This window comes from Cervus canadensis, chromosome 11 (assembly GCF_019320065.1).
Source record: "Cervus canadensis isolate Bull #8, Minnesota chromosome 11, ASM1932006v1, whole genome shotgun sequence".
Taxonomy (NCBI): Eukaryota; Metazoa; Chordata; class Mammalia; order Artiodactyla; family Cervidae; genus Cervus; species Cervus canadensis.
The window spans coordinates 5,778,942-5,789,612 of NC_057396.1; the positions used below are offsets into that span (position 1 = coordinate 5,778,942).

The 10,671-nt window shown below is 36.9% G+C and overlaps 1 pseudogene; it reads left to right on the top strand.

The window, feature by feature from the left end:
- Positions 1-9,676: 9,676 nt before the first annotated feature.
- LOC122449649 lies at positions 9,677-10,348 on the top strand (annotated as a pseudogene).
- The last annotated feature ends 323 nt before the right edge of the window (positions 10,349-10,671 follow it).

The window sequence follows — 10,671 nt, forward strand, 5'->3', positions numbered from 1 at the left end:
AGATTGAACTTTTCTAAGTATCTGTCCATTTTTCCAGGTTGTCCATTTTATTGCCATATATTTGCTCATAATAGTCTCATAATTCTTTTATTTCTGCCTCTTCTATTGCAACAGCGCCTTTCCTTGTGTAATTTTGCTGATTTGATTCTTTTCTCTTTTTTTCTTGATGAGTCTGGCTAACGGTTTGTCAATTTTGTTTATCTTCTCAAAGAACCAGCTTTTAATTTTATTGATATTTACTATTGCTTCTTTCATTTCTTTTTCATTTATTTCTGCTCTGATCTTTATGATTCATTTCCTTCTGCTAATGTCAGGCTTTTGTTGTTGTTCTTCTTCTTTTTCCAGTTATTTTAAGTGTAAAGTTGGGTTGTCTATTTGATGTTTTTCTTATTTCTTGAGGTGGGATTATATTGCCATAAATGTCCCTCTGAGAACTGCTTTTGTTGTATTCCATAGGTTTTGAGTTGTCGTGTTTTCATTGCTCTTTGTTTCTAGGAATTTTTTTTTTTATTTCCCCTTTGATTTCTTCAGTTACATGTTTGTTATTTAGAAACATGTTTAATCTCCATGTGTTTGTGCTTTTTACAGTTATTTTCTAGTAATTGATACCTAGTCTCATAGTGCTGTAGTCAGAAAAGATGCTTGATATAATTTCAATTTTCTTAAATTTACTGAGATATGATGTGTGACTCAAGATGTGATCTATCCTGGAGAATGTTCCATGTGCACTTGAGTTTTTTTTCTGCTTTAGAACACCAGCGCTATTCTACTTCTCTTGGAAGAGTCAGCATGATCTTGTTTTTAAATCTTTTCATAATTAAGGCTTCACAATTAACTATTGTCACTAACACAAACAATTACCTGATATTAAAAATTATACTCAAAAGTAGATCAGATGCTCAAGCTCAGGAAATAGGAGTAGGAGTAGTCTATCACAAAGTACATGGGATTTGTACATGAAATTCCAATGTGTTAGAAATTCAGTAGCCTGTGAAAATTTAATTTTTGAAATATTAATCTTATATCCCATTAGAATATTTATATGAGGCAAACAGCTGCACCTAATACAATACAGTCAGCCAAGTTATCTTCTTCCACTTCTCATTATAAGATGTCTTTCAAAGACATAAAATGTTAACAATCCATATCCTAGTTATCACAAGTCTTAGAGATCATAATTAAGAGTTACAATTGCTGGTCAAACTATTTTTCCTTTCAAAGAGTTTATTTCGAAAGAATCACATACAGGATATTTAAGGGTTAACACACCAATTTTTCTAGTTATTTTTTGCTTTTGGTTGGAGGGATGGAAGAAGAGGCAAAGCCTGCCATGTGATGTGTTTGAGACAAGCTTCTAGTTGATAAAATTTGTAGTTGAAAAAATGTTTTAAACTCAGATAATTAAGCTTCATATCAAAAGGTTTGTTTTAGTTGTATGTATTAAACTGACAACAAGTTCACTTATTTCATCTTCATTTGGGACATAACAGGGTTAATAAGCTTAAAACTTGTACTTCTTTAAAAATTAGATATATAACATTCATTGTGCTCATCCATAGCCTTCTAAAATATTCGCTCACAAGCTGCTTTATTATTTAGAATTTATTCACTGTGTACTAATTCAAAAGGAAGTGAATGCATCTCCTTTGCCTGTGACTGTTTATGTGACATTTGTATTATCCTGTTATTGTGGTATAAAAAACAAGTATGCTTATATAATATATTGTGTTTGATTGGTGTGACATTGTTAGATGCTATTTATGCTTATTAAGTCATTTGCAATTTTTTCAGTACCACTGAAAAGTGTTAGGTGAGGGCTAGCAAATTGGATTACTCATATTTGATAAATCAAAGGATATATTTAATGTTTTATTTTTCTTAAGAGGAATGTTTATTTAGTCTAAATGTTATACAATGACTTTCATAATTGTTTCCAAGATTTTTCTCTCCTGGAACCTGAAATTTTACAGCTATGTTAATTAATAACAATGTTTTGCAGTTCTGTGGCACCTTTTTGTCTGAGAATCTCAATGTTTACTTAATGTTCATCATATCTTTCGAGAGATGTGAATCAGTGATATTTTCTTTTCTACTTTTTCTTTTTTAATACAAATAGTGCATGAATTTTTAAAAAAACAAAACAAAAAAACCCAAAAAAAACCTCTTTTGTTCAGTAATGCATTTGCATGGTACACTGTGCAAATAAAACGAGAGTCTCACTCAGCTGTGGTTCCCAAGGAACCTGAATGGGTCTTAACGTTCTTGCCTTCATTTGGTGAAGGTGCAAATGAAGCCACAAGTAAAGTTACAAAAAAGTCCATTTCATGGACTTCTTGGAGGTAAAATCATGCTTTTGCATGATTTTTTAAATTTTCACATTGTAGGTACAGTCAAAGTAACTGTGAACTCCAAATATACACATTCTACAGGATAATGGACCGATACTATCCTTGTAGGCTAAGGTGAACTACAGTCACAGGGAATTTGAGAACTACAGATTAAGTCTAGATTCCTTGTGTTAGCAACCTACTGCTGCATAACAGATACAACAAACTCAGGGGCTTCAAGCAACACAGGTTTATTGTTAATATCTCACAATGTCTGAGGGTCCAAGTTTGAGTTCTCTGCTTAGGATCTCAGAAAAATTCAACCAAACTGCTAGCTGGGGTATGTTCACATTTGGAGGCTGATGGGAAGAATTCAATTCCAAGGTTACTTAGGTTGTCAGCAGAATTAATTTCCTTTGGTTGTTGGACTGAGGACCCTGCCTTGTTGCTGGCTGTTTTGTGGAAACCACTTTCAGATCCTAGTGACCACCCCCAGCTCCTTGCCAGGAGAGTCTTCCTGGCAAGGAAAAAGAAAGTTGGCTAGGAAAAAAGAGACTCTAGTTAATCTGCCAACAAGATAGTCTTATAAACATAATATAAACATAGGAGGGACTTACCTTCTGCTTTGCCATTTTTCCACCAAGTAGAAGCAAGTGACAGGCTTTACCCGCACTCCAGGGAAAGCAATTCTATGTGGCCATGAAAACAAGGAGGTGGGGATTATAAGGACCACTGTAGAGTCTGCTCATCCTAGTCCTTAGCCTGTCTATATTGACTGAGATTAAGGAAAGTTGCTTATAATGGAAAAGCCAAGTTAATAGTGACTAAAGCAAAATTAGAACTTAATTTTTCTCTCATATAAAAACAGAAAAAGTTTCCTTTGTTGTGCAAAAGCTTTTAAGTTTAATTAGGTCCCATTTGTTTATTTTTGCTTTTATTTCCAATATTCTGGGAGGTGGGTCATAGAGGATCCTGCTGTGATTTATGTCGGAGAGTGTTTTGCCTATGTTCTCCTCTAGGAGTTTTATAGTTTCTGGTCTTACATTTAGATCTTTAATCCATTTTGAGTTTATTTTTGTGCATGGTGTTAGAAAGTGTTCTAGTTTCATTCTTTTACAAGTGGTTGACCAGTTTTCCCAGCACCACTTGTTAAAGAGGTTGTCTTTTTTCCATTGTATATTCTTGCCCCCTTTTGTTGAAGATAAGGTGTCCATAGGTTCGTGGATTTATCTCTGGGCTTTCTATTCTGTTCCATTGATCTATATTTCTGTCTTTGTGCCAGTACCATACTGTCTTGATGGCTGTGGCTTTGTAGTAGAGACTGAAGTCAGGCAGGTTGATTCCTCCTGTTCCATTCTTCTTTCCCAAGATTACTTTGGCTATTCAAGGTTTTTTGTATTTCCATATCAATTACGAAATTATTTGTTCTAGTTCTGTGAAAAATACTGTTGGTAGCTTGATAAGGATTGCACTGAATCTATAGATTACTTTGGGTAGTATGGTCATTTTGACAATATTGATTCCAATGTTCATTGCAGCACTGTTTATAATAGCCAGGACATGGAAGCAACCTAGATGCCCATCAGCAGACAAATGGATAAGGAAGCTGTGGTACATATACACCATGGAATTTTACTCAGCCATTAAAAATAATTCATTTGAATCAGTTCTAATGAGATGGATGAAACTGGAGCCCATTATACAGAGTGAAGTAAGCCAGAAAGATAAAGACCAATAGAATATACTAACACGTATATATGGAATTTAGAAAGATGGTAATGATAACCCTATATGCAAAACAGAAAAAGAGACACAGAAGTACAGAACAGACTTTTGGACTCTGTGGGAGAAGGCAAGGGTGGGATGTTTCGAGAGAACAGCATTGAAACATGTATATTATCTAGGGTGAAACAGATCACCAGTCCAGGTTGGATGCATGAGATAAGTGCTCGGGCCTGGTGCACTGGGAAGACCCAGAGGAATCGGGTAGAGAGGGAGGTGGAATGGGGGATTGGGATGAGAAATACATGTAAATCCATGGCTGATTCATGTCAATGTATGACAAAAACCACTACAATATTGTAAAGTAATTAGCCTCCAACTAATAAAAATAAAGGGGGGGGGGGAACCAGAAAAAGATAAATCCAGAAGAAAGCATATCAAGACCAGTATGGCAGGTCTGCTTATTTATGTGGGACCCCAAATCTCTTTTTGTTCTGTGCAATTCTTAGTGTATCTTTCAGTCATCGCATTTAGTCTTAAGGTCACTTCATCATTCAATATGGTTATTGATAGTTATAGCCATCACTAACATAAAAAATAGGATAGAAAAATAGAAAAATGTTCAACCCAGCTAAAGCAGCTCCAATAAAGCAGTCCATCACTTTGGACAAACCTTACATATAGCTGAGGCTTACATATACCTTAGTTGCACAGAGCTGACAGGGTAGCTGAAAGATGTAGTTTTTAACTGGAGCTATTGTTGCCCCAATTAAATCAAGGTTCTTTTTCTAAACAAGAAAATAAGAATAGCTATTGGGCGACAAGTTGCTGTTTCTGCCATGCTGTCAATGAGAGCTCCTTATAAGCTTGCCCTAACAAAATGTTGAACCTAACTCTCCTAACCTCCTATGGAAGCTATGCACCTGGGCCTGTATTCAGCCACCCTTAAACAGAGAAACTATGGGACTTCCCTGGTGGTTCAGTGGTTAAGAGTTTGCCTGGTAATGCAGGGGACATGGGTTTGATCCCTGGTCAGGGAACTAAGATTCCCACGTACTGCAGGGAAACTAAGACTGCCCTCCACAACTAGAAATTCCATGGGCTTCAGTGAAAGATCCTGCATGATGCAAAGAAGATCCTGCATGCTGCAGCTAAGAACTGATGCAGCCAAATAAATAAATAAAAACAGAGGAACAGTGTAGATCCTTTCCTGTGCTGGTCCAGGTGTCTTTACCATGGAATGTTTCATACACTGATTTTTCCCATCCCTGTCAGAGTTCCTGCATTGGTAACATGTGCAGCAAGTCAATCAGAAATACTTGGTCTGTGCTTTGTTTTGATTAATTCCATTCTTCATCCTCACCCCTTGGTTCCTAAAGCTCTTGAGTTGGTGTCCTGGCCCAGTGCCTGACTCCCTTCTACTTGGTGATTTATTGCCTGCTCTGGAATCCCCATCACTGTGTTCTGGCATCATTTCAGGACAGAGATCACTCCCTTTTATGTCTATGATGCCACGTCCTTGTTTGGGTGTGTTGTGTTCTCTGTCCTCATGCTCCTGGCTACCATGCTATTCTGTCAATTACAGCTGGGACTGACCCCAGTGCCTGTCCTATCTCATTGTCAGAGTGTAGTTCACAATTTATCTATTAATACCTGCAGCCTCAGCCTGCCACTCCTACAGCAATTATATAGGCCACATCAGAGGTTGCACAGATGGCAATGATTAGCCTAGGTGTATGATAGGAAGTTGATGAACATTTGAACTGAGTTTAATGAATATTATATTTTGGGAGAAGATCTTTGATCATACTAATGCCAACTTCCCTTCCATACACAGGCTATGATTTTTTTCTTCTCCAAAAATATTCCAGTACAAGTCCAAGACCATTCTTTTTTTTAAAAATTTGTTTGTTTATTTATTCTACTTTACAATATTGTATTGGTTTTGCCATACATTGACTTGAATCCTCCATGGGTGTACGTGTGTTCCCCATCCTGAACCCCCCTCCCACCTCCATACCCATCCCATCCCTCTGGGTCATCAGAGTGTACCAGCCCTGAGCACCCTGTCTCATGCATCGAGCCTGGACTGGCAATTCATTTCACATACGATAATTTAGATGTTTCAATGCCATTCTCCCATATCATCCCGCCCTCGCCCTCTCCCACAGAATCCAAAAGACTGTTCAATACATCTGTGTCTCTTTTGCTGTCTTGCACACAGGGTTGTTGTTACCATATTTCTAAATTTCATATATATATGTGTGTGTTAGTATACTGTATTGGTGTTTTTCTTTCTGGCTTACTTCACTCTGTATAGTAGACTCCAGTTTCATCCACTTCATTAGAACTGATTCACATGTATTATTTTTAATGGCTGAATACTATTCCATTGTGTATATGTACCACAGCTTTCTTATCCATTCATCTGCTGATGGACATCTAGGTTGCTTCCATGTCCTGGCTATTATAAACAGTGATGTGATGAACATTGGGGTACACGTGTCTCTTTCAGTTCTGATTTCCTCGGTGTGTATGCCCAGTAGTGTGATTGCTGGGTCATATGGCAGTTCTATTTCCAGTTTTTTAAGAAATCTCCACAATGTTTTCCATAGTGGCTGTACTAGTTTGCATTCCCACCAACAGTGTAAGAGGGTTCCCTTTTCTCCACACCCTCTCCAGCATTTATTGCTTGTAGACTTTTCGATAGCAGCCATTCTGACTGGCGTGAAGTGGTACCTCATTGTGGTTTTGATTTGCATTTCTCTGATAATGAGTGATGTTGAGCATCTTTTCATGTGTTTGTTAGCCATCTGTATGTCTTTTTTGGAGAAATGTCTGTTTATTTCTTTGGCCCATTTTTTTATTGGGTCATTTATTTTTCTGGAATTGAGCTGCAGGAGTTGCTTGTATATTTTTGAGATTAATTCTTTGTCCATTGCTTCATTTGCTATTATTTTCTCCCATGCTGAAGGCTGTCTTTTCACCTTGCTTATACTTTCCTTTGTTGTGCAAAAGCTTGTAAGTTTAATTAGGTCCTATTTGTTTATTTTTGCTTTTATTTCCAATATTCTGGGAGGTGGGTCATAGAAGATCCTGCTGTGGTTTAAGTCAGAGAGTGTTTTGCCTATGTTTTCCTCTAGGAGTTTTATAGTTTCTGGTCTTATGTTTAGATTTTTAATCCATTTTGTGTTTATTTTTGTGTATGGTGTTAGAAAGTGTTCTAGTTTCATTCTTTTACAAGTGGTTGACCAGTTTCCCCAGCACCACTTGTTAAAGAGATTGTCTTTTCTCCATTGTATATTCTTGCCCCCTTTGTTAAAGATAAGCTGTCCATAAATGCATGGATTTCTCTCTGGGCTTTCTATTTTGTTCCATTGATCTATATTTCTGTCTTTGTGCTAGTACCATACTGTCTTGATGACTGTGGGTTTGTAGTAGAGACTGAAGTCAGGCAGGTTGATTCCTCCTGTTCCATTCTTCTTTCTCAAGATTTCTTTGGCTATTCAAGGTTTTTTTGTATTTCCATATAAATTGTGAAATCATTTGTTCTAGTTCTCTGAAAATTACCGTTGGTGGCTTGATGGGGAGTGCATTGAATCTATAGATTGCTTTGCGTAGTATACTCATTTTTACTATATTGGTTCTTCTGATCCATGTACATGCTACATTTCTCCATCTATTTGTGTCCTCTTCGGTTTCTTTCACCAGTGTTTTATAGTTTTCTATATATAGGTCTTTTGTTTCTTTAGGTAGATATATTCCCAAGTATTTTGTTCTTTTCGATGCAATGGTCAATGAAATTGTTTCCTTAATTTCTCTTTCTATTTTCTCATTGTTAGTGTATAGGAATGCAAGGGATTTCTGTGTGTTAATTTTATATCCTGCAACTTTACTATATTCATTGATTATCTCTAGTAATTTTCTGGTGGAGTCTTTAGGGTTTTCTATGTAGAGGATCATGTCGTTTGCAAACAGTGAGAGTTTTACTTCTTCTCTTCCAATCAGGATTCCTTTTATTTCTTTTTCATCTCTGATTGCTATGGCCAAAACTTCCAAAACTGTGTTGAATAGTAGTGGTGAGAGTGGGCACCCTTGTCTTGTTCCTGACTTTAGGGGAAAGGCTTTCTATTTTTCACCATTGAAGATAATGTTTGCTGAGGGTTTGTCATATATAGCTTTTATTATGTTGAGGTATGTTCCTTCTATTCCTGTTTTCTGGAGGGTTTTTTTTTTTTTATCATAAATGGATGTTGAATTTTATCAAAGGTTTTCTCTGCATCTATTGAGATAATCATTTGGATTTTATTTTTCAATTTGTTAATGTGGTGTATTACACTGATTGATTTGTGGATATTGAAGAATCTTTGCATCCCTGGGATAAAGCCCACTTGGTCATGATGTATGATCTTTTTAATATGTTGTTGGATTCTGTTTGCTAGAATTTTGTTAAGGATTTTTGCATCTATGTTCATCAGTGATATTGGCCTGTAGTTTTGTTTTTTCATGGCATCTTTGTCAGGTTTTGGAATTAGAGTGATGGTGGCCTCATAGGATGAGTTTGGAAGTTTACCTTCCTCTGCAGTTTTCTGGAAGAGCTTGAGTAGGATAGGTGTTAGTTCTTCTCTAAATTTTTGGTAGAATTCAGCTATGAAGCCATCTGACAAGACCATTCTTAAATTATTAAATACTTATGTCAGGCGATGGTCTTAGGACCTAACTTTGACAATGCTATAGGCCAAAAATCTCACTCTCTCCACTCAGAACAGTTAGGACATCATAGTATCAGTTTCCATTCACACTACTAATATTTATGAAAACTTTCTTTGTATAAGACCCTGTTCTTGTTGTTTGGGAGATAAGACTGAATAAAATAATGTCCTAATTTTACATCATTTATAATCTAGAGATAAACATAGACAGTGAACAGGGAAATGAATGGACAAACATGCAAATATCAAGGAATGATAAATGCATTGCCTGGAATTAAAGTAAGCTATTGTATTAGTGAATGACTTATGTTTAAATAATTAAGAAAGGCCTCTGAAGAATTAATTAATTAATATATGCTGGGAATTTTTTCCAATAGCCAAGATATAGAGCAGTCTATCTGTTAACAGATGAATGGATAAAGAAAAGTGCTGTGTATATATACATACATACATATATATATAATATTCAGGCTAAAAAAGAAGGAAATCTTGTCAGTTGTAACAACATGGATGAACCTGTAGGGCATTTTGTTAAATGAAAGGAGCATATAGAAAGAAAAATACTGTATGGTTTCATTTATAGAAGTAGAAGTGAAGTTGCACAATCATGACTTTTTGCGACCCCATGGACTGTAGCCTACCAAGTTCCTCTGTCCATGGAATTTTCCAAGCAAGAATACTGCAGTGGGTTGCCATTTTCTTTTCCAAGGGATCCTCCTGACCCAGGAATTGAACCCACATCTTCTGCATTGCAGGCAGACGTTTTATCATCTGAGCCACCAGGAAAGCTCACTTATATGTGAACTTTATTTTTTTTTTAAAGTCAAACTCATAGGGACTTTTCCTCCCAGGGAACCTGGCAGCAGGCAGGATAAAGACAGGGACTCACACCAGCCCAGTCAAAACTCAGCAAGAATGAAAGTCCCTCTGGCCCACTACCTGGCTTCCAGGGTAGCCTTGGAGGTAGACAGCTAAACCAACAACCAGCAGGGGACCCCTCACAAGGTGTTTCTGATGCAAACAGTCAATCAAGCCAGCCTGGAGGATACTTCAGGAAGAGGATATAAGCATTGCCTTAAATTTTCTGTGCAAGAAATTATTCAAAAAGAAGTTACATTGAACTGCACAGCTGAAGTACTATACCCTCCAATGGGACAAGATACGGCACCAGAAGTCAACTTCACATTTGAAGGAGAAACTGGAGTAAACCCAGATGAGGAAGAAAACACATTTTATCAAAGACTCGAGTCAGTAAATGAAACAATAGAAGCACAAAATATTCCAGACAGTTTTGGAAACGTACGTCCAGAAAAGAAGACAGTTTGACAGTTAGCTTGGGTTGTCAGTGGTTATATAAAATGGTAAAATTCTACTGAATATACATGGCACAAAATGGCAAAAATTCAAACTGTCTAGCAAATACAAAGAAATGATGACTTTATTGAGTTAGACTAGACCATTCTCCTTCATGACATTGCATCTCAGGAGATTATTCATTGGTAAACTCAAGTTCTCTGGCATCTGCAGTATGGTACTAAAGTAAAACATAATAAGAGCCATCTGACCAAGGAAGCACAATTGGAATAAATGAAGACCATGAGGTTGGCTGAAGTGTAAACATGCTTATTGATGATGACTTGTACACCAGTCTTCACTGGTATCTAGCTTAAGGGGTTAGACAAATCCCAAAAGTGCCACTTTGTGTAAATGGCCTGATTACAGAACTATATAGCTTTCATAATAAAGAGCATCACAATGTAAAAGTGTCTTATCAACAGTAATAGGGCCATGTATGTGTGTGTGTTAAGTTGCTTCAGTCGTATCCGACTCTTTGTGACCATGTGGACTATAGCCCACCAGGCTCCTCTGTCCATGGGATTCTCCAGGCAAGAACACTGGAGTTGGTGAGG